The sequence below is a fragment of the Cebus imitator genome, unplaced genomic scaffold (genome assembly GCF_001604975.1).
Source record: "Cebus imitator isolate Cc_AM_T3 unplaced genomic scaffold, Cebus_imitator-1.0 Scaffold30, whole genome shotgun sequence".
In the NCBI taxonomy this organism is placed as follows: Eukaryota; Metazoa; Chordata; class Mammalia; order Primates; family Cebidae; genus Cebus; species Cebus imitator.
In genome coordinates, this window is record NW_016107345.1 from 5,681,936 (window position 1) to 5,706,590 (window position 24,655).

Genomic DNA, 24,655 nt, shown 5'->3' on the forward strand with positions numbered 1-24,655 from the left:
TAGAGACGGGGTTTCACCATGTTGGCCAGGATGGTCTCGATCTCTTGACCTCGTGATCCACCCGCCTCGGCCTCCCACAGTGCTGGGATTACAGGCTTGAGCCACCGCGCCCGGCCCAAAATGCTATTCTTAATTTGACAATATGCCTCGAAAATGAAGGAATGAAGGAAATGTGGTAAATTAATAATGTCATTAGAAGAATGGAGATTGCCATAGGACTTTATTTGCTTTACTCTTAGGATATAACCTTTTAATTTATTCTTGTTTGTTGTCTTATCTTCCATACTAAACAGGAATCTTATTGAATGAACAAACCATGAGTACAATTAGCATATACCTAAATTGCCTTGCACTGAAAAGGTGCTTCATAAATTCTTGTTTGCCAGAAGAAATTAGGAGGCGAAGGAACATCAAAACAAAAGAGAAAATAAGAATTAAATTGAGATGCTGTATCAGAGCCCACAGAAAGATGCTGGTGTGCTTAAACTGACTTTCTGACGCTGAAAGACAAACCTCCAAAACTTCCACCCATCTGTATTCATTCATTCACTCACTTACCCAGTATCTATACATTAGGAAGTAATTGCTTTGTTTTAAACCTTGGTTTTGAATGAGAATGCAAAATTAAATGAAGAACAATCTCTGTTTAAAAGAGGGGGTTGTTTGACAGACATATGTTTAAACACTGGAAATTATTAAAGAGGGTTTCCAATTTCCCACATCCAAAAGGAGTACCAAAAATGGTGGTGTGTTCAGAGTCATGGCAAACTTAATTTCATGGCTTCAAGCAATATTATTTTATTTATTGAGAATTTTAGTGCAAATCAATCATTTGTATGTCACTGATGCCCAGAAAGAATAAATATTGTGGTTTGAATTCCTACACTTTGACTTCTTAGTCCTTAGATTTGAATGTCATGCCACAGACTTTAGCTAATAAAAGCATGAACATTTGTCTTTGAGCAAGTTTGATCTGAGGTGAATAACACTAAACAATAGCCTATTGACAAGCAATTAAACACCACTTCTTTTCTTTGTAGTGTTTTGAATTATGGTTGTTCTAACTAGTGGCAGCATCCTTTGTGTTTTAGAATTCCAATATAACCTAAGATGAGAAGAATCTTTTAATTAGATTTTCAGTTGAATCAGCCAAGACCCACTGCTCACCATTTTGACTCTGTCTTCATTGACTTGGACCAAAACAAAACATAGATAAGTAGCAAAATTCATTATCAGCATTTATTTCAACTGCCTATTGTCATTTCCTCAGGGTATACAACACAGTTTTCTCCAGACAGAGTGCTGTGTTTCTTACTTTTAGCTTTAGAACAATTTATTCAACAATTCTGTGTCATAGAAGAACCTAGCTGAGGTAAAAATAATAATAATTTTCTTCTTCCATTTACATGTAAATTGTTTATTTGAAGTATAAGAAATAAGCAAAGAGACAGCAGGAGGAAATTGTGAGTTTCTTTCAGCAACTAAAAAGAAAGCCAAAACCCAAAATAAATAATATGTAATTACTTTTTTCTGATTATTTCGCCTTTTGTCTCTGCATTTCTAAATAGTGAAACTATAATACATTTTTACCATTGGTCAGTTTTAGGTAATATTTACTTACTTCCTATAATAAAAGTTAAAAATTTAGCTATGAAGGGATCCTTTTATGTTAAAAATATCACAGGAAATATTTGCATTACCTAAGTCACTATGTAAGTCAGCCAGGAAAAACATTTACAAAACAAAGTTGATCATGATACTGTCTTGTAAGTGAAGATTCTATTATTTTATAACCTAGTTGTGAGGACCTAAAAGTTGTAAAATAAAGCCTGCATATGAACTTTTGTACTCTGTACAATATCCTCTAAGGTAGCTTTAGCTAAATTAGCATACTGCCAAGGAACAATGTTAATGTGTTTAATTACCAAACTCTTTCCAAGAAAGCCTTGTCACTTGTTCACAGGTCTTATTGCCTCTTTCCGATTTACTTCTACCTTTCCATAAACACGTCAGTACAGGTATTCACACGTTTTGCATTTATCCACAGTTTGTGCTAGTTTATACAAGAAGTTTTTTACTGTCAATTAAGTCAATGCTTTATTCACATGTGGCTGCCACTAGAGAAATGCCCTAAATTAACAAAGAAATATATCCGTTAAAAAAATGTTTCTTTGTTGCCTGTGCCTTTCATGAAATTCCTATTGACATGCTCACTAACTTTCAAAATCATATAACATTTTATGAGCAAAAGAATTTTATTATAATATGATACAGGGTTAACAATTTTGAAATGATACTTATACTGCCTAAATCATACCTGGTCATTCAAGTAGAAACTAATAATGCTTGGATAATAAACAGATGGAAACCAGGTTCTACGCAAAGGAAACAGGAAATTGACTCCCTAATTAGTTAACAAAAGTTTTGCCTACATAATGCCAAAATAACTAATTTAATATTTTAAATCAGCTAGACCGGGTTTTCTCATGTAAGCTAAACAAAGAACCAATTCCCTGATATGTTCGTTCTGCCTTTAGTTGTTTGTGGCATTATAGAGACAACACTTAACATATGTTTTGAGCTACCGTGCCTTTGTATCTCAGCCCACATTTCCTAGGAAGACTGTCTAAGGAAAAAATAATTTTCTCTTTAGTTATGAGGCAAAGTCTATATCCACAAATTGGTTTGATCACTTTGGTTGAGATTACTAGTAAAGACCCCCTAAATAGTTTACATGATATGTGTCTACATGTGTGTATTTGATTTCCTCAAATTGAAATATTTTGTACATAGAAAATAAATCCTTTAAATGCATAAGCAAGTAGGTTTATATATTTTAGTTAACAATTGATGATAGGATAGAAAAATAACCAGAATTATGGATCCAGTTCTTCCTGGTTTATCGTTGACCTTTCTTTTGGAATTTCTAAGGCTAAGCATTGAAGTCTTCCATTAGCTCTTGAAAACTCAATCATTATTGCTTTAAGTATTGCCTCCCCCTTATTGTCTCCCTCTCCTTCTGGACTCCAATTAGTTACCCGCTAGGCCTCCCGACATGCTCTCCTTCTCTTTGCCTACTTCTCATATTTTCTATCTCCTATGCCTCTTTGCTACATTCTAATTAATTTCCTCTGAAGTGTCTTTTAGGTAATTAGGTATTTTTTCATCCACATCAGTTGAATTTACCATTAAATCTATCCAGGATTATGTATAACTTTAGTTTTTATTTTTATGTAATTAATAAATGTGCATAAAGAATCAAATGATTCTACAAACTATGAAAAACAGCAGTTCTTAGAACCGCTCTCCTTTGATTTCTTCCTGAGGAATAATTTTTTTATTCTTTTGTCCGATTATTTTGGCATTTATCTCTGTATTTCTAAATAATAGGTCTATAATACATTTTTATTATTGGTCAGTTTTAGGTATCATTTACTGACTTCCTATAATAACAGTTAAAAATTTAGTTATTAAAGTATCTTTGTAATGTGGAAACTCATAACCTTCAGTTGTGGGTACTATTCTGAAATTATTTCAATGATTACCTTCTTTCAATTTTCTCTGTTCTCTCCTTTTAGAACCTCTATCTGGAAGTTACATCTCTAGCATTCATTTTCTAATACTTTTTACAGTTACAATGTTTTGCTTTACTGTTTGGAACATTTTCTTTACTCTATCTTTTAGGACTTCTCCAAAGTTTTTTATTACTGCTTTTGCATTTTTAATTACTGAGATCCTTTAAGTCCCTTAAGAATTCCTTTTTATAGCACTATATTCTTACTTTATGGTTTGCCATCTTTCCTTTTTTCTTTAAAGATACTAATTATTGTATTAAAGAGTTTTCTTTCCATGTATCCTTTCTGTAGCCTGCAAAGTGCTTGTTCTTATACATTTTCTTTTATCTCTATATCTCTTGCTAGACATTTTCCCTAGATGTATGCTCATTTTTGGTTGTGTGCACATGATTAAGAGTAATGGAGTCCCATGAGGCCTGTTGACTATAAGCTTCATTGTAGGATGAAGTGGCTGGAGCTTTCATTTGGCAAATTTCTGATATCAGAATCTTAGATCTTTCATTTGAGGCGGTCATATTTCTGGATTTCTCTGGAGGGTAAAGACCTAATTGACAGCATTCTTAGAGCCATTTAGGTTAAGAGAGGTGGAATTTTTGGTGGGAGAGTAGGAAGGGGGGCTTCTTCACTTTGTTGCTTTTTTCCTTTGCTGTGCAGAAGCTTTATTAACTCAATTTGATCCCATTTATCTATTTTTTTCTTTGGCTGCCTATGCTTATAAGTTATTGCTCAAGAAATTTTTGCTCAGACAATGTCCTGAAGATTTCCCCCAATGTTTTCTTGTAATGATTTCATAGTTTGAGATCTTAGATTTAAATTTTTAATATATTTTTATTTGACTTTTGTATATGGTAAGAAATAGGAGTCTAGCTTCATTCTTTTGCATGTGGATATCCAGTTTTTCCAACACCATTTATTGAAGAGACTGTTCTTTCTCCAATATATGTTCCTGGCAACTTTGTCAAAAATGAGTTCACTGTAGATGTATGAATTTGTTTCTGGGATCTCTATCCTATTTCATTGGTCTGTGTGTATTTTTATGCCAGTAACAAGCTGTTTTAATTATAATAGATAGCTCTGTAGTATAATTTGAAGTCAGGTAATATGATTCTTCCAGTTTTGTTCTTTTTCTAGCTTTGGTTATTCTGGGTCTTTTGTGGTTCCATATAAAATGTAAGATTGTTTATTATATGTCTGTGAAGAATGCCATGGTATTCTAATAGGGATTATATTGAATCTATGGATTGTCTTTAGTAGTATGGACATTTTAACAATATTGATCTTCCAATTCATGAACGTGAATATCTTTCCAATTATTGTGTGTCCTCTTCAGTTTCCTGAATTAATGTTTTATAGTTCTTATTGTACATATATTTCACTTCTTTGGTTAGGTTTATTCCTAGGTATTTTATTTCATCTGTAGCTATTTCAAATGGGATTCAATGGCACATATACAAATGAAATACTATGCAGCCATAGAAAAGAATGAGTTCATATCCTTTGCAGGGACATGGATGAGGCTGGAAACCATTACTCTCAGAAAACTAACACAGGAACAGAAAACGAAACATTGCATGTTCTCACTCATAATTAGGAGTTGAACAATGAGAACACATGGACACAGGGAGGGGAACATCACACACCAGGGCCTGTCAGAGGTAGGGAGCAAGGGGAGGGAGAGCATTAAGACAAATACCTAATGCATGCAGTGCTTAAAACCTAGGTGACGGGTTGATAGGTTCAGCAAATCACCATGGCACATGTATACCTATATAACAAATCTACACATTCTGCACATGTATCCCAGAACTTAAAGTAAAAAAAAAAAAAAAAAAATGCTTTAAAAAATTTCTCTAGCGTTTTAGGTTGCTTTCAAGTCAGATGATCAAGCATGATATCTAACCAGTTAGTTGTTGTCTTACCTTTGCTGCTTTCTCTTAAAGATATGACGTGTAAATATGTCAGTTTTCCATTCTCTTGTTTTTCTCTCCTTTCCAGCAATATTATCCATATCCATAAGTATTTCAAATATCTATGTTCATAAAGACTTCTAGTTATGTGTCTCTAGCTCAGATCTTGTAATTCAGCTACAGATCATCTCTTCCAGGGTGTCCAGGACATCTTTATTTAGTCCTGTTAATAACATCAACAGGAGAATATTTTGTGTTGATGCTATTGTTTACTGTTTTGTATTTATTTATTATCTTTCCCAGAAAGAGTTCCTCTTTCTGCATTCCTTGTCTCAAATAATCTACCTAGTTTCAAAATGTAGACTCACTGTAGGCCTAGTGAATTTTACTACTTTCTTTAATATCCACATTCAATTAATCACTAAATCCTGATGATTCTGCCTTCTTACTGGCCCTCCTTTCTTTTGCTTATCTCTCCATTTCCTTGGCGACAGTTTGAAAAGCCAATTAAATTTTATTAACTGGCTTTCCTTTTCTTATCTAAATTTTCACTATCTCTTCCTTCATGTAGCTGACAGGTGCAAACTTTATAAAGTGCATACTTGGTCTTCTTTTTAAGTAAATTATTAAAGTCTTTCCTGTGGCTTCCAGTTACCTTCAAAGAAAAACCTGCATTTCTTAGAATGGTACTCAAAATACTCTTTAACTTGGCTTTGCCTCCTTAGTCTCATACTCTTCAAATACAGAGGTTCTAAGCTCTAGTAATAGTAAAACATCTACGCTTCTCAGATCTGCATCCTTTTCCACACGTTTGCATGCTTCTGCATGTCCCTACCCATATATCTCTTGGCTCTCCTTGACGAGGTTCTTCCTCTTCTTTCTGTTGCTGCTGAACAGTGTATGTTCCTCTATTGATTCAACTGTTGCATGGTAATAGTTTGCTTAAGATTTTTCCTCATCTATTTAAGTACAAACCACTTGGACTATGCCTGTTTTTTCCTTTATTTTCTTCTTGTTAAGTTCCTGACACATAGCAGGCACTCAATAAATTTTGAATTTATGAATGAATGAATTTATTAGAAAGTTTGGAACAGAACTATGTCTCCAGACTTCTTTTCATTTAGCTTTTAACTGTGTAATGTGAACCAAATTTAATAAAAAGAATCACTTTTTTATAGAAATGCTTTCCACGTCCTAAAAATTATAAAGCTCTTTCGGAAACTTCTGATCTCACAATATCATAACCTCATGCTGGAAGGGAGCCTAGATAGGGCATTTAACCCTCCCTTCTAACCAGACAGGGAGTTACTGCTCAATTTTTCTGACATGTGTTTTTCCAGATTGCATTTGGATAACTTCAGGCATTGTGAAAATGAGGAAGTCATGGAGCCTGTTCTTTCTATCTTTGTAGAATGATGACCATGCAAAAGGTCTCTTTTTACACTAAATCTAAAACTCTCTGTACAAGTTTCACATACTGATCTTAGGAAAACCCCAAGGGCAAAATAGAACATATTTAAGACCTCTTTCATGAAATAGTCTTCAAGAATTTGAAGACAGCTTATGATCCTGATTAAGTCTTCTGTCTCAGTTTAAAATATGCAAAATTCTTTCGATTTCCTTCATAGCATCTCATTATGCTTTTCTCTACCACCTCTGTTTATTAACCTACAAGGATACTATATTAAACGGAACTCTAACTTCTAGAACTGGCTAATTTAAAAGGAATTAATTGGATTCTCCCATTACTGTTTCTAAATTAGGTTTTATTATAATAAAATCTAATTTTCTATTTAATAATCATTATTGTTATTTTTATCCTACAAAACTACCTTATTATTATATAAATTAAAACAACATAGAGTTTCAAACATAACGTACATGCTTCATAATTCCAGCTTCCAGGCATTACCATTGTTAATAGTTTTGTATATGATCATATACTGTGTACCACATGACAACAATTTTATCAAAAAAGGACTGCATATACTATGGTGATCCCATAAGATTATAATGGAGCTGAAAAATTTCTATCACCTAGTGAGGTTGTGGTCATCATAATATTGTAGTGCAATGCATTATTTACATATTTGTGGTGATGCTAGTGTAAACAAACCTACTGTACAACCAGTTATAAAAGCCTGGCACATTCAATTATTTACATTATATTATAATAAATCACTATGATACTGGTTTATGTACTTACTATACTATACTTTCTGTTATTATTTTAGAGTGTATGCCTACTTATCAAAATGTTAACCATAAAATATCCTCAGGTAGGCCCTTTTAGGAGGTCTTGTTATCATAGGAGATGAGAGTTTCATTTGTGTTACTGCCCCTGAAGACCTTCAAGACAAGATGTGGAGGTGGAAGACAGTGATGTTAATGCTCCTAACAAATTGTAGGCTTAGTATAACTTGTGAGTTTATGTCTTAGTATGTAACAAAATAGTTTATAAAGCAAAGTTAAAGTTAAAAAATTTAAAAATAGAAAAAGACATGTAGAATAAGAATATAAAGAAAAAATATTCTTATATACCTAGCTGTACAATATATTTGTGTTTTAAGCCAAGTGTTATTACAGAAAAGTCAAAAACTTTGAAAACTTAAAAACTTTGTAAGCAAAAAGTTACAATAAGCTCATATTAATTTATTATTGAAGAAAAATCTTTTATATAAACAGTGTATCCTAAGTGTAGAGTGCTGATGAAGTAAGTCTACAGTAGTGTAATATCTTAGGCTTTCACATTCTGTAACCACCCAATCATTGGCTCACCCAGGGCAATGTCCAGTCCTGTAAGCTCCATTCATGGTAAGCATGCTATACAGGTGTATCATTTTTAATATTTTATATGGCATTTTTACTGTATCTTTTCTATGATTAGATATGTGTCAATACACAGATACTTACCATTGTGTTATAATTGCCTACAGTATTTGGTACGGCAGTGTTCTGTACAGGTTTACACCATTGGAGCAGTGGGCTATACCATTTATAGCCTAGCTATGTAGTAGGCTACATCATCTAGGTTACTGTAAATACACTGGCTGATATTTGCATAAAGAAAAAAATATCCTAATGACACATTTCTCAGAATGTATCCCCATCATCAAGTGATGCATGACTATATGATTTTTCCAGACTCTTCACAGAATATATGTATTAAGTTATGAATACAATATATATGCTTGTATTTTACCAAAATATTAAAAAAATTGGATTACACTATACATAGCATTCTGTAACTTGCTATTTTTACTTAACATTATATTTAAACTTTTCTTATATGTTTTCATTATCTTTGCATATCAGTATGTGTACCACTAGTTAATTCTTTTTAAAAGCTGCATAACATACTATCTTTAAGTGCATTTTCACTTATTTAGCTAATTTATTGATTCTATTTTCAATTATTGAAATTATAAACAATCCAATAAATATTACTGGGCATTTTCAATCTGTACAACATTTTGCCAACCACTGGAGCTAAGAAGATGAATATAATAATCTCTGCCACTAGGAAGTTTCTGATCTAGTAGAAGAGAGCAATGAATTAATCAATATAATGCAATATAAATTGCTGTCTATGAAATATGCACAGAGACACAGAGGAGACAGGCATTTGGTGTATTCAGGTAAAAGTTGGTATATTTATGTTGCATATTGAAACATAAGTAAACAGTCGCCACAGAGGAAAGATATTTCTGGTTGCTGGGAGCTGCATGTTTAAAGTCATACTGTTATGCAAAACTATGGTTTATTTGCAAAACTTCATGTAGTTCAATGTGTTATCTCTGGCAGGATCATGTAGGAGATGACACTGGTGAAGTAGGTGAAGGTTAGCTAATGAGGTGCCTGTTGTGCCACAGGACGTACTTTGTTTGTTATCGGCAACACGGGGCCAGGTTAGATAAGGGAAGAAAACAAGGGAAGGTATAAAATGCAGTATTGCCAGCTGGAAATAACTATTCTTAAATAAAATTCTGTAAGCAGTGATGTTTTGCCTGGTTTCCCTTACTTGGGAATAGCAGATGACGCCTGTGCCCTGAGTATATCACCTTTGTTATTATTGGTGTAGACTTTCTGTGTATTAGTATAAAGTGTAGGATCACCTTCCAAATAAGTTATTTTTACTTGAATTCTTGCTTCAGGGTCTCTTTCTAAAGGGACCTTAAACTAAGGTATGAGTCAATAAAATCTTGGTCAAAATAGCCTAGGTTATTTGCCAATTTAGTTACCTACTTATTAATTCATAGAAACACCACCAAACTTTTTGTTTGGTTGGTTGTTTTATTTTGCTCCAGGCTTGAAAGGAAAGGTCAAGTGTGGTGCCTCACACCTGTAATCCCAACACTTTGAGAGGCAGAGGATCAAGTGAGACCAGGAGTTTGTGCACAGCCTGGGCAACATAGCAAAGACCTGTGCCTATAAACAAACAAATAAATACATGAATAAAAGTACTGCTCAAATGTTGGATAGTTTGGTTTTAGAAGATGAAAAGAACCCATAGAAACTCCAGTGAAAAAAAGAGAGTCTCAGGAAACAAAGTTTAGCTTGGCAACAATTGAACCAAAATAACTAGGGATCCATTCTTTCTCTTTTATTTTGTAGATGAGTTATCGTGCATATATTTCTGCATATTGCTTTACTTTTCTTTGCTGCAGCCTCACTTCCAAAACGAAAATCTTAGAACTGGCACCCTTCATGCCTTTTTAACTACACACCATGTGTAAACAATATTATTTGTTTACACATGGTGTGTAGTTAAAATGGTATGAACACGGACCCTAATTATATACTATATCTCCTTAGACTAAATCAGTTTATTTGATTCAGTTTTAAAAATTAATTTATTTGTACAGTGTTTGGAGATATAATTGACATACTATAAATGGCTATCTAATAGTACAATTTGGTAAAACATAATCTATTTGTACACTAGTAAAACCACAACCATAATGAAGATAACGAATATGTACATTACCCTTAAAACTTCCCTCATGCCCTTTTCCATCCTCTTGCTTCCAGCCCTCACCTCTCTGGATTCCTCTCTGGCAATCCTTTATCTGCTCTCACCATCGATGACTGAATTTCATATAATTTTATATAAGTGAAATCATATGTTTGCCTCATTTCTTCCATTCATACAACTATTTTAACATTTCACCCATGTTAATGTGTGGATCGTTATTTCATGCCTTTTTAACTGCTGGAAGTATTGTATTTTTATAGATATACCACAAACTGTTTTTCCATTCACAATTAGGCAGTTGTACATTTGGGACATTTGGGTTGTTTCTAGTTTTGAGTCATTACAGTTAATGTTAATGATGTTACTATGAGCATTTATGTACAAGTCTATATATAAACATACATGTTTTAATTTGATGAACACCTAAAAATGCAAGACAGAGTCAAATGGGAGGTATATGTTTAACTTCTTAAGAAACTATTACCACACTTTTGTTCAAAAGCAACTGTCAGATTTTACATTCCTACCTGCAATACATGAGAGTTCCAGTTGTTTTACATTTACAATACTTGGTAAGGCCAGTATTTTTATATTTTAGCCACTCTTATTTGGTGTCTGTACCAGCATTTTCTGTTTTTTAACTTGTACTTCCCTAATTACTTATGATGTTCAGGAACTGTTTCTATGCTAATTTACTATGTGTAAATGTGTATTAAAAAGGATTATTAATGAGTTTTCTTTCATTATATAATGTTTAATATTTAAATATAAGTCACATGATAAAATTCATGTTGAAGTGTATATGTCAGTAGTTTTTAATATATCTATACAATGTTGTACAACAATTGTGACTATTTATTCCAGAAGAATTCCACTAATCCATAAAGACATCCCATACCTATTAGCAACCATTCCTAATCTTTTCCTCCACTCATCTCTGGCAACCCACAAATCTACTCTGTGTTTCCCTAGATTTGCATACTCTGAAAATTTCATATAAATGAATTCATGCAATAGTGGTAATTTCTGGTATGGCTTCTTTCCATTTGGCATCTTTTCAAGGTTCATCCAAATTGTAGCATGTGACAGTTTTTTATTACTTTTTATGGCTGATAAAATTTTACTATAGATTTTTGAGAATTTTTATATAGTCTGGATACACATTCTTTATCAGAATAATTATGTGTAAATATGTTTGTAATTATTCTTGTCTGTTGCTTGTTTTTTAATGTTCCTTACAGTGTCTTTAATTGTTAATATTTATTTATTTTTTATTTTTGAGACAGAGTCTTGCTTTGTCTCCCAGGCTGGAGTGCAATGGCACGATCTTGGCTCACTGCAATCTTTGCCTCCTAGGTTCAAGTGATTCTCCTGCCTCTGCCTCCTCTGGAGGAGCTGAGACTACAGGCATGTGCCACCATGCTTGGCAAATTTTTGTATTTTTAGTAGAGGTGGGGTTTTAGCATGTTGGCTATACTGGTCTTGAATTCCTGACGTCAAATGATCTGCCTGACTCTGCCTCCCAAAGGGCTGGGATTACAGGCATGAGCCACCATGCCCATCCTAATTGTTAATTTTGATGAAGTTAAATTTATTTTTTCTTTTGTGGATCAAACTTTTGGTGGGGTATCTACTAACTCTTTGCCCCTAACACAGAGTTACAATCATTTCATCCTATGCTCTCTTCTAAAATTGTTAAATTTTCAAGGTTTACATTTAGATCTGTAAATCATTTTACATTAATATTTTTATATGTGTGAGGATGGATTAAGGGTTTTTTTTTCTTATTTGGATATAAGTATTCAATTGTCCTACCCCTGTTGTTTGAAAAGTCTGCTACTGCCCAACGGATATAGTTTGACTGTATATACATGAATCTACTTTTGTACTTCCTAATATCTTTTTTTGATCCACTTGTCTACCTTACCGCTAATACTATAGAATCTTGATTATTTACTGTAGTTTTAAAATAAGTCTACAAATCAGGCAGAGTAAATTTTGCCTCTCCCCAGTTTTTAAAAAAATGCTTTGGGTGTACTATGATTTTTACATTTCCATGTAAATTTTGGAATTTGCTTATTATTTTCTAGAGAAAAGCCCAATAATTTTAGTTGAGATTGAATTAAATCTATATATTAATTTGGGAAGGACAGATTAAACCACACTAACAACATATTAATCTAGGAACGTTACATAGTTCTTCATTTATTTAAGTCTTCTTTCAATTTATTAATAGATTTTATGTAAAATTATTACTCATTTTAGTTAGATATATCCATAAATAATTTTTTCCTTGATGTTATTGTAAACACTATTTAAAATTTTAACTTCTGATTGCCATTACTATTAACAGTATATAGGAACACAATTTTTGCATACTGATTTTTTTTTATTTCAAAACATTGCTTAATTCATTCATCTAGTTACTTTTTTGAAGATAGCATTAGATTTTCTACGTATACAATCATGCCGTTTGTGAACAGAATTTACTTTTGGTAGGATTTTAAACTACAAATTCAGTCCAAATTATTTAATATTGATAGGCTATTCCACCATTTCTTCATCAGTAAGCTTTGTTATTTTGTCTTTCAGGCCATCTGTTTATTTCATATGTTGTCAACTTATTGGCCTAGCATAGTACATCCTCTTCCCTTATCTTTTTGTATGTGTAGCATCTTTGAGGATATAACCTCTCGTATTCCTGATATTGAAAATTTGTGTCTTTTTGTCCTCTCTTTTTAAATTTTCAGTTTGGCTAGAGTTTATCAATTTTATATTTTCAAAGAACCATATTTGGTTTTATTATTTTCTCCATTTTTTTTTCTGTTTTCTGTTTTATTTATTTTCACTCAAACTTATTGTTTGCTCTTCTCTGCTAATCTTGGGTTTCATTTTCTCTTATTACTTTTTATTTTAAGATACAAGATGAAGTAATCGATTTGAATTATTTCTTCTCTTTTAATCTATATTTACATAAATATTACTCTAAGAATGGTTTAAGATTCATCCCATAATTTAGATGTGTTTTCTTTTCATTTTTGTTCCATTTCAAAATACTTTCTTATTTGCCTTCTGATTTCCTCTTTGACCCATGGGTTATCTTGAAGTGTGTCATTCAGATTCTAAATATTTAGGAAGTTCCAGATAAAGTTTTGTTATTGATTTCTAATTTCTCATTTGAGTCAGAAAACAGAGTCTTTAAAGATTTATTGAAGCTCATTTGATGGCCCACCACATGATTTATCTCGGTATATGTTCTGTTTTTTCCTTAAAAAAAAGTATTTCTCTATTCTTAGAGTATTCTACAAATGTTAATTAGGATATGTTAGTTGATAGTTAATTTCAAGTCTTCTAAGTTACCGACTGCCTCTTTTCTTATTCTATCAATGATTGATACAGTGATGTTGAAAGCCTAGATTTTATATGTGGAATTATTTTTTGTACTTCTCTCAGTTTTTTTCTTGATATACTTTGAAGCTTGATATCAAGAGCATAAAAATTTAGAGTTATTATGGCTCCTAACAAATTGGCCAGTTTATTATTATTATCCTGCCCACAGAATAAATAACCCGTTTTATCCCTAGTAATATTTTATGCTTTAAAATTTACTTTGTTGGCTGGGAACATGGGCACGTGTTGGGAGGCCAAAGTGAGAGCATTGCTTGAGACTAGGAGTTTGAGACCAACATGAGCAACATAGTTTGAGACCAACCTGGAACATAGGTTCAAGTCTAGGCTTGTCTGGCTATGTGGGCTCTTTCTTGGTCCCATATGAAATTTAACGTGTTTTTTCTCATAGTGAGACCAAATTTATACCAAAAAAATATTAAAATATTAGCCAGGCATGGTGGGAGCGCCTATAATGCTACCTACTTGGTAGGCAGAAGTAGAAGAATTGCTTGAGCCCAGTTGTTTGAGGGTCCAGTGAGCTAAGCTTATCACACCATGGCACTCCAACCTGAGCAAGAACGACATCCCTTCTCTGAAAGAAATAATCTTAAATAGTTAAACCCACACTGTGGTTAATGTACCAAATCTCCTTTATTTTGAATAGCATTAACATGGTATGCCTTTTCCTATCCTTTTACTTATTATTATTTTTTCTTTAAGTTCTGGAATATATGTGCAGAATGTGCAGGTTTGTTACATACGTATACATACGCCACAGTGGTATACTGCACCCATCAACCTGTCATCTACATTGGATATTTCTCCTAATGCTATCCCTCCACTAGGCCCCCTTCCCCCAAAAGGCCCTGTGTGTGATTCTCCCCTCCCTGTGTCCATGTGTTCTCATTGTTCAACTCTCACCTATCAGAGAACACATGGTGTTTGGTTTTCTGTTCTTGTGTTAGTTTGCTGAAAATAATGGTTTCCAGCTTTATCCACGTACCTGCAAAGGACATGAACTCTTCCTTTTTATGGCTGCGTAGTATTCCATGGTGTATATATGCCATATTTTCTTTACCCCAGTCTATCCTTGATGGGCATTTGGGATGATTCCAAGTCTTTGCTATTGCAAATACCATGGGAAAAGCATAGCATCTGGGCCAGAATGCACTGTGCCTTATAGCATGGTCCCTGACAGCTTCCCTTGGCTAGGGAAGTTAGTTCTCTGACCACTTGTGCTTCCCTGGTGATGTGAAACATCACCCTGCTTCAGCTTGCCCTCTGTGGGCTGCACCCACTGTCTAACCAGTCCCAGTGAGATGAGCTGAGTACATCAGTTGGAAATGCAGAAATCCTCCACCTTCTGCATTGAACTCACTGGGAGCTGCTAACTGGAGCTGTTCTTATTCCACCATCTTGCCAGCCACCCGCCTCCTTTTACTTTTAATTTATTTTTTATCATATTAATATTGTGTTTCTGATAGGCAGCATATATTTAGGTCTTGTATTTTAATCCAATCTGTCAATCTTCCTGTGGAATCAGGTGACTAGGCCATTTTACATTTAATGTGCTTGTTAACATGTTTTGATTTAGATTTATACTTTTGATATTTATGTTTATTTGTACATTTGTTAAAATTGATGAACCTACACTGACAAATTATCACCAAAGTCATACTTTACATTAGGGTTCACTTTTAGTGTTATACATCCTATGGGTTTTGATAAATATAGTGATATGTATTCATCAGTGTAGCGTCATAACAAGCTTCACTCCCCTAAAACTCCTCAGTGCTCTACCTATTCATTTCTCTCTTCCTCCTAACCTCTGGTCACCACTGATTCTTTTACTATCTCTGTAGTTTTGCTTTTTCCAGAATGTTGTATAATTAGAATAATACAGTATGCTGCCTTTCAGATTGGTTTATTTTACTTGGTAACAAGCATTTAAGTTTCCCCTATGTCTTCTTGTGTTTTGATGGCAAATTTCTCTTTAGTGCTGAATAATATCCTATTTTCTAGATTACCTCAGTTTATTTATCCTTTCCTAAAGAAGATCATCTTGGTTACTTCCCAGTTTGGGCAGTTACAAATAAAGCTGTTAAAACATCCTCCTGATGGTTTTTGTGAGTTAATTAGTTTTTAATTCCTTTAGGTAAATACCAAGGAGCATGACTTCTGGATAATATGATTAAGAGTGTGTTTAGTTTTGGAAACTGCCCACTGTCTTTCAAAGTGACTACATCATTTTGGATTTCCAAATGCAATGAATCAGAATTCCTGTTGTTTCATATCCTCACTAGAATTTGATGTTGTCAGTGTTCTAGATTTTAGCCTTGCTAAAGGGTATGGAGTGGTATCTCATTGTCTCAATTTGTAATACCCTAATAACATGTGATGTTGAACATTTTATTCATATGCAAAGCATATGAAAGCTCTTCTTTGGTGAGTTTTAAGAATTTTTTGTATATTTTGGATGATAGTCCTTTATTAGATGTGTCTTTTAAATATTTTATTCTAATTGGTGGCTTATCTTCTCGTTCTGTTGACATTGTCTTTCACAGCAAATGTTTTTAATTTCAATAAATTCCAGCTTATCAATTTTTTTCATGGATTGCTCCTTTGGTGTTTTATGTAAAAGGTCAATAGCATACACAAATTTGATTAGTTGTTCTTTTGTTATCTTCTAGGAATTTTGTAGATGTGATGTGTACTTTACATTTAAGTCTATCTTTCATTTTGAATTAATTTTTGTAAAGGGTATAAAAGTCCGTACTTAGATTCTTCTTCTATTTTGAAATTTGGTATCTGGCTATCCATTTGTTCCAGAAGAACATGTTGAAGCAACTCTCTTTGTTTAATGTATTGGCTTTGGTTCTCTGTCAAAGATTGGTTGATTATATTTATGTGTACCTATTTCTGTTCTATTGATCCATTTGTCTATTCTTTTGGCAATATCACACCTTCTTGCTTACTGTGACTTCACTGTGAGGCTTGAAATTGTATAGTGTAAGTACTCTGATTTGCTCTTTTTTAGTATTGTGTTAGCTATTTTGAATCTTTTGCCTCACCATATAAACTTTGGAATCAGTTTGTTGCTGTATACAAAATAACTTGCTGAGATTTTGATTGAGATTATGTTGAGTCTGTAGATCAAGTTGGGAGGAACTGACAACTTGACAATATTTAGTCTTTCTATCCATGAACATGGACTCTCTCCATTTATTTAGTTCTTCTTAGATATATTTTATCAGATTTTTATAGTTTTTCATTTTCAGGTGCTAATATGAGTGATATTGTGTTTTACAATTCAAATCTTATTTTTAATTGATGGTGCATGAAAAAGTAATTGTCTTTTGTACATTAATCATGTATTCTGAAACATTGCTATAATTACTTATTATTTTCAGCTTTCTTTCTTTTTTTTTTTGTGTCAGTTTCATTGGATATTCTCCATAGGTAAATATATTACCTGAAAACAAAGACAGTTCATTTTCTTGTTTTGCTGTTTATCTATCTTTTCTTTTCCTTTTTAAAAATCGTATTAGTTTGAATTTCCTATATAATGTTGAAAAGCTGTTGGGACAGAGAACAGCCTTGCTTTTTCCCTGATTTTAGTGTAAGAGATTTGAGTTTCTCACTGTTAAGCATGATGTTAGCTGTAGGTTTTTTTGTAGATGTTCCTTAAGAAGTTGAAGAAGTCTTCTCCTGATTTGTTGTTTTTAAAATCTTGAATGTTGAATTTTTTCAACTACTTTTTCTTTATTTATTAATATGAATATATGACTTTTCCTCTTTATCCTGTTGATGTGATGGATAACATTAATTCATTTTCAAATGTTGAACCAGCCTTGCATACTTGAAATAAAACCCACTTTGTTCATGGCATATTATTATTTCTATAAGAATATTCTTAATAAAATGTTAAATACATCTGTTATATTCAATTTGCTAATATTTTGCTTAGAATATTTAAAATATACTTGAAGCAAAAAATAGCTAACTAGCTATCTAGATATAAACAGATGTAGATATCAACAAAGCCAGAGCTCTAAAAATATTTCCATTACCACCTCTCAGAAACTGTAAACATCCTTAGCTCGTAGAGTTTGAGAATTTTATCTGTTCTTATCTAGGGAAATATTTGCTTATTGAATAATTCAGTTTTACTCATCTTTTCTGCATGAGTATGACTCAGGATTCTCATCCTAAATTGAGATCCACTAGAATTGTCAACTCTTTGCATCAGAATACTTATTAATAATTTATAGAAGTTTCCATGATTTACCTACATATGCTCTCAAAGTGTAGTTTAAAATTCTGTCCTTAAGTGTTTATTTTTTCTGCAATGTTCCAAAAGTCTTTCGGCATCTACCTGAAATCTTGCAAGTGACGTCCTTTTCTATTTTTGCAGTCACATTGTACCGTATTATATTTTCTTTGGTAGTCCTTCTTTTCTGCTGGTGTTGTATGTGAAGTACCTCTAAGTTTACTTAGCAACCTATATGTCCTCATTATCAGGACTGAACTCATTAATGCTATCTTTTTGTCCTGATGCTAATCAATTTTATGATGTAATTCTTTCAAGATAATCTGTTTTCCTATTCATTTAATAGTGTCTATCCAAAATATCAAATGTCTGAATGAATTACTGAACATCATAAATGTAAGCTTTTACAAGGTTTCAAATATTAAAAGTTTAGAAAACTTTTACTCAAACATTTCCATGCGCTTGTGACAAATACAAAAAAAATGTTGTTTTCATGTGGCCCAGTTTGGAAACCTTCAAAGTTTGTTCTTTTTCTTGCATATATGCATGCTATGTTTATGTTTTTATCATGAGAGTTGTATAAGAAAAATATTTGAAAAGACAGGCATGAACTGATTCAAAATTAATTTCTAAAGAATATATTTATCTTTAAAGATATTTTATATTAATATAATAATAAAAGGCAAATAAATATAATCTGGCTGATTGAATAAATGTGAGTATAGTGGTCTATTTTTAACAGTAGATCATTGAATATAGTGAGAAAATGCTAAAAGTACTATGTAATGATTCAGGTTACATTCACTGTTTAACTGCTCTCAATGTGTACCGTACGTGGGAGTTTTAAATACATAGATGAATTGTAGAGTAAGAGCCATTATGTTCATGTCATGTATAAAATGGTATATGTGATTGCAAGATACTAAACCATGAGATGAGTTAACTATTGTTTCCTTGGAAACAATGATGAATAAAATAACTCATTACACTGAATTAACTTGAGGTAATAGAGCTTATGAATTACATCCCACCTACATGTCTCTCTTTTCTCCTAGGTCTTTTCAGTATATTAGCTCTGAAGTTGTCTACCTTCCCCACAGATTATTATAACTCAGGGTTAATGACATGCTTTCAAATTGTAGAGTACCCATCTCTTAATTCTATATTAACTACTTTGTTAGTTTTATCATTGATTACTCCTCCCAATGTTTTTGTTTTCTTGATATTGTAAATATGTGATGATTTTTTTAAATTTTAAATATTAAATGTAATAAAACCACCTATGGTATTGTTTTTAATCATGGGCTCTCAACTATTTTTACTCTTTACAGATTATTTTGGACAGATGAAGTTAAGAGAATATGTTAAAAATAAGCATGGTAGAATTCCCAAAATAACTGACAAATGATGTCACAGAAAAGTTCTGAACTAGGAATTAACAGATTTGTTTTAATCTTGCTTGTGTGTCTCTTGCTGGTGATCTCCTCCAGATTAAGTTTTATCATCTGTATTGGGATAATAAAACCTATTTTATCTAAACTAAATAGTTGAGTGGAATGAAGTCATGTATCTAAAAGTACTTTAAAAGCTGTGATCTGAAATAAAAATAATTATATGGAAAAGGTAGCTTTAACAATATTAGCTTGTTTATAAGTTTACTATGTAAAATAAAATAAGTAAACACATGCATTAAATAACATTTACTGAATGCTTCCTTTTTACATAGCTTAATTCCATATGACATAGGTACTATTACTACCCTCATTTTGCAGATGAGGAAACGAAGGCATTGAACAGATTAAATAATTTACCTAGGGTTACAAGGCTAAAACTGGGATTAAACCTAGATTGTACAACTTCAGAAATTACCTTTTTAACCATTATGCTATATTGCTGTTGTGATAGGATGATTGATGAGATGTGGCAACAAAACCAAGTTCAAAAGTTAAAAATAGTAGGTTAAAGTCTCTTTATTAGAGAATAACATATTGGTTAATATTCTATCAGAATATTTGCCATTGTCTCTTTATTTTCTATGTCTTCATACCTGACTGTTCTGAAATTCATTTCCCAGTCACATCAAGAATCAGGAAAAAATAATTCTGCATATTTGAAGCATGAGGAATTTATGAAGGGATTATTTAAACAGGAAATAGAAAAGATGAGATGCCAGCAGCAGATGGAGAGGAAGCCCTGAAATTGGCAGCCGTAAGAGGCAGCAGAAGCCCCTAAACTCAAGGGAATAAAGTAAGTTGTTACCGGAGCCCACCTATGCTCACACAGTAGAAGCTGGAATTATGTAAGGCCTATCTGGGGGAAGCTGGAGTGAGAAACTCTGATGCTGTGGAAGAAGTCATTCAGCCAGAGGAGGGAGATAAATACCCTGGCCTCTCTCTGCATCCCTTCTACCCTTCACTTCCTTTTTAGTCTTCCTTTGGTGAAGAACAGCTGCAAGCCAGTTGTCATTGGAACCTGACAAAAGATGAGCCTAGGCAACAGAGGATTGAAAGGCAGCCTGCAGACATCAGTCTTCCTCCCAACCCCACAAATACTCCCACCTCTGAGTTACAGTGCAGAGAAGGGTAAGAGTAAAAAGATAGTGCTCCATCATTGGAAGATTTCCCTTCGATTTTCTTTGTTTCTATTCTCCTTGACAATTCATTTCCATCATATTGCCTTCATCAGCGAATGAGTTCTAAGGGAAGTTTTAAACTGTTTAATGACACTGAATTGTTTTTTCCTCTACTAACAAGAAAAGTTAGACTTGGCTGCTGTGAAGGTTTCAGGGATGAATATACTATAGGAAATATCAGTAAAAAATTTAAAAGCAGCCCCTTTATGGGAGGGTGGTCCCTGTATCATAAATACGGTGAACAGCCCACTCTTTGGGGGCACAAACATGAATTGGTTTAATTGGTTTTTAATAACTGCTGCAAACCATTTCCATTAGAAACTATTTTTTCCTCTAAATACCTGGCTTTATTTTTTATCTCTATCTGATTCCAAAATGATTCAGTAACATTCTGTTATTAAACAGTCACATACCAAGTTATAAAAATTAGCTGATTCGTTTTTCTCCAGCTATCTTGAAAATATTCAAGCCTATAGAAAGCATAAAGAAGAATACAATCATTGTCATACACCTAGTATTATTTATATATAAATGTGCACAGTGTCCTCTATTTCTGTGTGTTTAACTCCATATAAGCTAGGTACTGTTGTTACCATCATTTTGCAGATGAGGAAGCTGAGCACAGAGAAGTTAAATAACTTACCTGAGATTATAAAGCTAAAGCTGGGATTAAACCTGGATTTTCTAGCACCAGAAATTATGTTATGTTATTTATTTATTTCCCATACTTTAAGTTCTGGTATACATGTGCACAATGTGCAGGTTTTTTACATAGGTATACACGTGCCATGGTGGTTTGCTGCACTCCTCAACACATTGTCTACATAAGGTATTTCGCCTAATGCTGTCCCTCCCACCCCTCGAAAGGACACACATTTTTTGTTGTTGTTGTACTTTAGGTTCTGGGGTACATGTGCAGATCATGCAGGATTATTGCATAGGTACACACATGGCAACGTGGTTTGCTGTGTCCATACCCCGTCACCTACATCTGGCATTTCTCCCCATGCTATCCCTCCCCAACCTCCCCACCACCCTGCTGCCTCCTCCCTTGGCCCCCCTCAACAGACCCCAGTGTGTGATGCTCCCCTCCCTCATGTGTTCTCATTGTTCAACAGCCACCTATGAGTGAGAACACGTGGTGTTTGATTTTCTGTTCTTGTGTCAGTTTGCTGAGAATGATGGTTTCCAGATTCATCCATGTCCCTACAAAGGAAAGGAACTCATTGTTTTTTTATGGCTGCATAGTATTCCATGGTGTATATGTGCCACATTTTCCTTGTCCAGTCTATCGTCGATGGGCATTTGGGCTGGTTCCAGGTCTTTGCTATTGTAAACAGTGCCACTATGAACATACATGTGCTTATATGAACACATGTCTTTATAATAGAAATTATGTTGTTAATCATTATATTATAGTGGTATTTTCTTAGGATGACTGATGAGATTTGGCAACAAAGCCAAGCCCAAAAGTTAAAAATTATATATATTTATATGTTTCCTCTATATTGCATATTTTCTGACTTTATTGAGGTATGATTGACAAATAAGGATTTTATGTATTTAAAATATACAATGTGATAATGATATGACATACCTGTATACTTTGAAATGATTACCACAATCAAATTCATTAATATAGAAATCACTCCATATAGTTACCTTTTTGCATGTGGCAAGAACACTTAAGATCTAATATCATGGCAAATTTCAAGTATACAATTATGGATACCAGTATACATTATTGTTAACTATGTGTATAAGCTATTTAAAAGTAAGTTGTAGGCATTATTGCAATGTTTTTCTAAAAAATATAAAATGCATTAAGAATAACAATACTGAGAGAGAGATCCAAGATAGCTGATCACTAGCAGCTCGGGATTGTAGCTCCCAGTGAAAGTGCAGAGAACGAGAGGACACTACACTTTCAGACGAATTTTTGTTGCTCAGGCACCAGGAGATTCCCAGTGGAGGAGCCCCGCGGATCGCCAGCGCAACTCTTGTGACTGCTGAGGCGGTTTTGCTGCTGCCTTGGTGTGGTGGTTCTTGGTGCAGAGTCAGAAAAGCACCATCAATCATAACGCCACTGTTTTGGCCGGTGCAATGGTTGCTCAGATTTTAGCACTGGGCATCAACAAGTTGGACGTCCACTCAGAAACCCAATTATAAAGATGGTAATTATAAAGACCACAGATGGATAAATCTATAAAGAAGGGAAGAAAACAGCCTAAAAAGGTTGAGAATATCCAAAATCAGAATGCCTCTCCCTCTACAGGGGATCACAGTTCCTCATCAGCAACAGAACAAGGCCTGATGGAGAAAGACTGTGTTCCATTAACAGAAGCAGGCTTCAAAAGGTGGATGATAAGAAATTTCTGTGAATTAAAAGAACTTGTTCTAACCCAATGCAAATAAACTAAGAAGTTTGAAAAAGGTTTGACAAAATGTTAACAAGAATACACAATTTAGAGAGGAATATAAGTGAATTAATGGAGCTGAAAAACACAACATGAGAACTTTGCGAACTATGCACAAGTTTTAACAGCCGAATTGATCAAGCAGAAGAAAAGATATCAGAGGTCGAAGACCAACTTAATGAAATAAAACGGAAGACAAGATTAGAGAAAAAAGGATAAAAAGGAACGAGCAAAGCCTCCAAGAAATATAGGACTATGTGAAAAGACCTAATCTACATTTGATAGGTGTACCTGAATGTGATAAAGAGAATCAATCCAAGCTGGAAAATACGCTTCAGGATATTATACAGGAAAACTTTCCCAACCTAGCAAGGCAGGACAATATTCAACTCCAGGTAATACAGATAACACCACAAAGATATTCCTCAAGAAGACCAACCTCAAGGCACATAATCGCCAGATTCACCAGGGTTGAAATGAAGGAGAAAATACTGAGGGCAGCCAGAAAGAAAAGTTAGGTTACCCATAAAGGGAAGCCCATCAGACTCACAGCAGATCTCTCAGCAGAAACCCTACAAGACAGAAGAGAGTGGGCAACATCCTTAAAGAAAAGAACTTTCAACCCAGAATTTTACATCCAGCCAAACTAAGTTTCATAAGTGAAGGAAAAATAAAATCTTTTGTGAACAAGCAAGCACTCAGAGATTTCATCACCACCAGGCCTGCTTAACAAGAGCTTCTGGAAGAACCACTACACATAGAAAGGAACAACCAGTATCAGCCTTTCTAAAAAATACCAAAAAGTAACGAGCATCAACATAATCAAGAATTTACATGAACTAATAGGCAAAACAGCCAGCTAACATTAAATGGCAGTATTAAACTCACATCTATTATTATTAATTCTAAATTTAAATCGACTAAATCCCCCAATCCAAAGACACAGACAGGCAAAAAAAGCCAAAACCCATYRGTATGCTGCATCCAGACCCATCTCACATGCAAGGATACACAAAGACTCAAAACAAAGGGATGGAGAAAGATTTACCAACCAAATGGAGAGCAAAAATAAATAAATAAATAAAAAGCAGGAGTTGCTTTAAAACAACAAAGATCAAAAGAAGCAAAGAAGGATATTACATAATGATAAAAGGATCGATGCAACAAGAAGAGCTAAAGATCCTAAATATATACGCACCCAATACGGGAATACCCAGATATATAAGACTTATAAAGAGATTAGACTCCCACACAATAATAGTGGGAGACTTCAACATCAATATTAGACAGATCAATGAGACAGAAAATTAACAATGATATCCAGGATTTGAACTCAGATCTGGAACAAGTAAACTTAATTAACATTCATAGAACTCTCCACTTTAAATACACAAAATATACACTCATATCAGTACCATATCACATCTATTTACAGGTTTCAATGAAATATTGGTGGCTGCTTGTTTGTTATTTTCTTCCCTCATTTTTT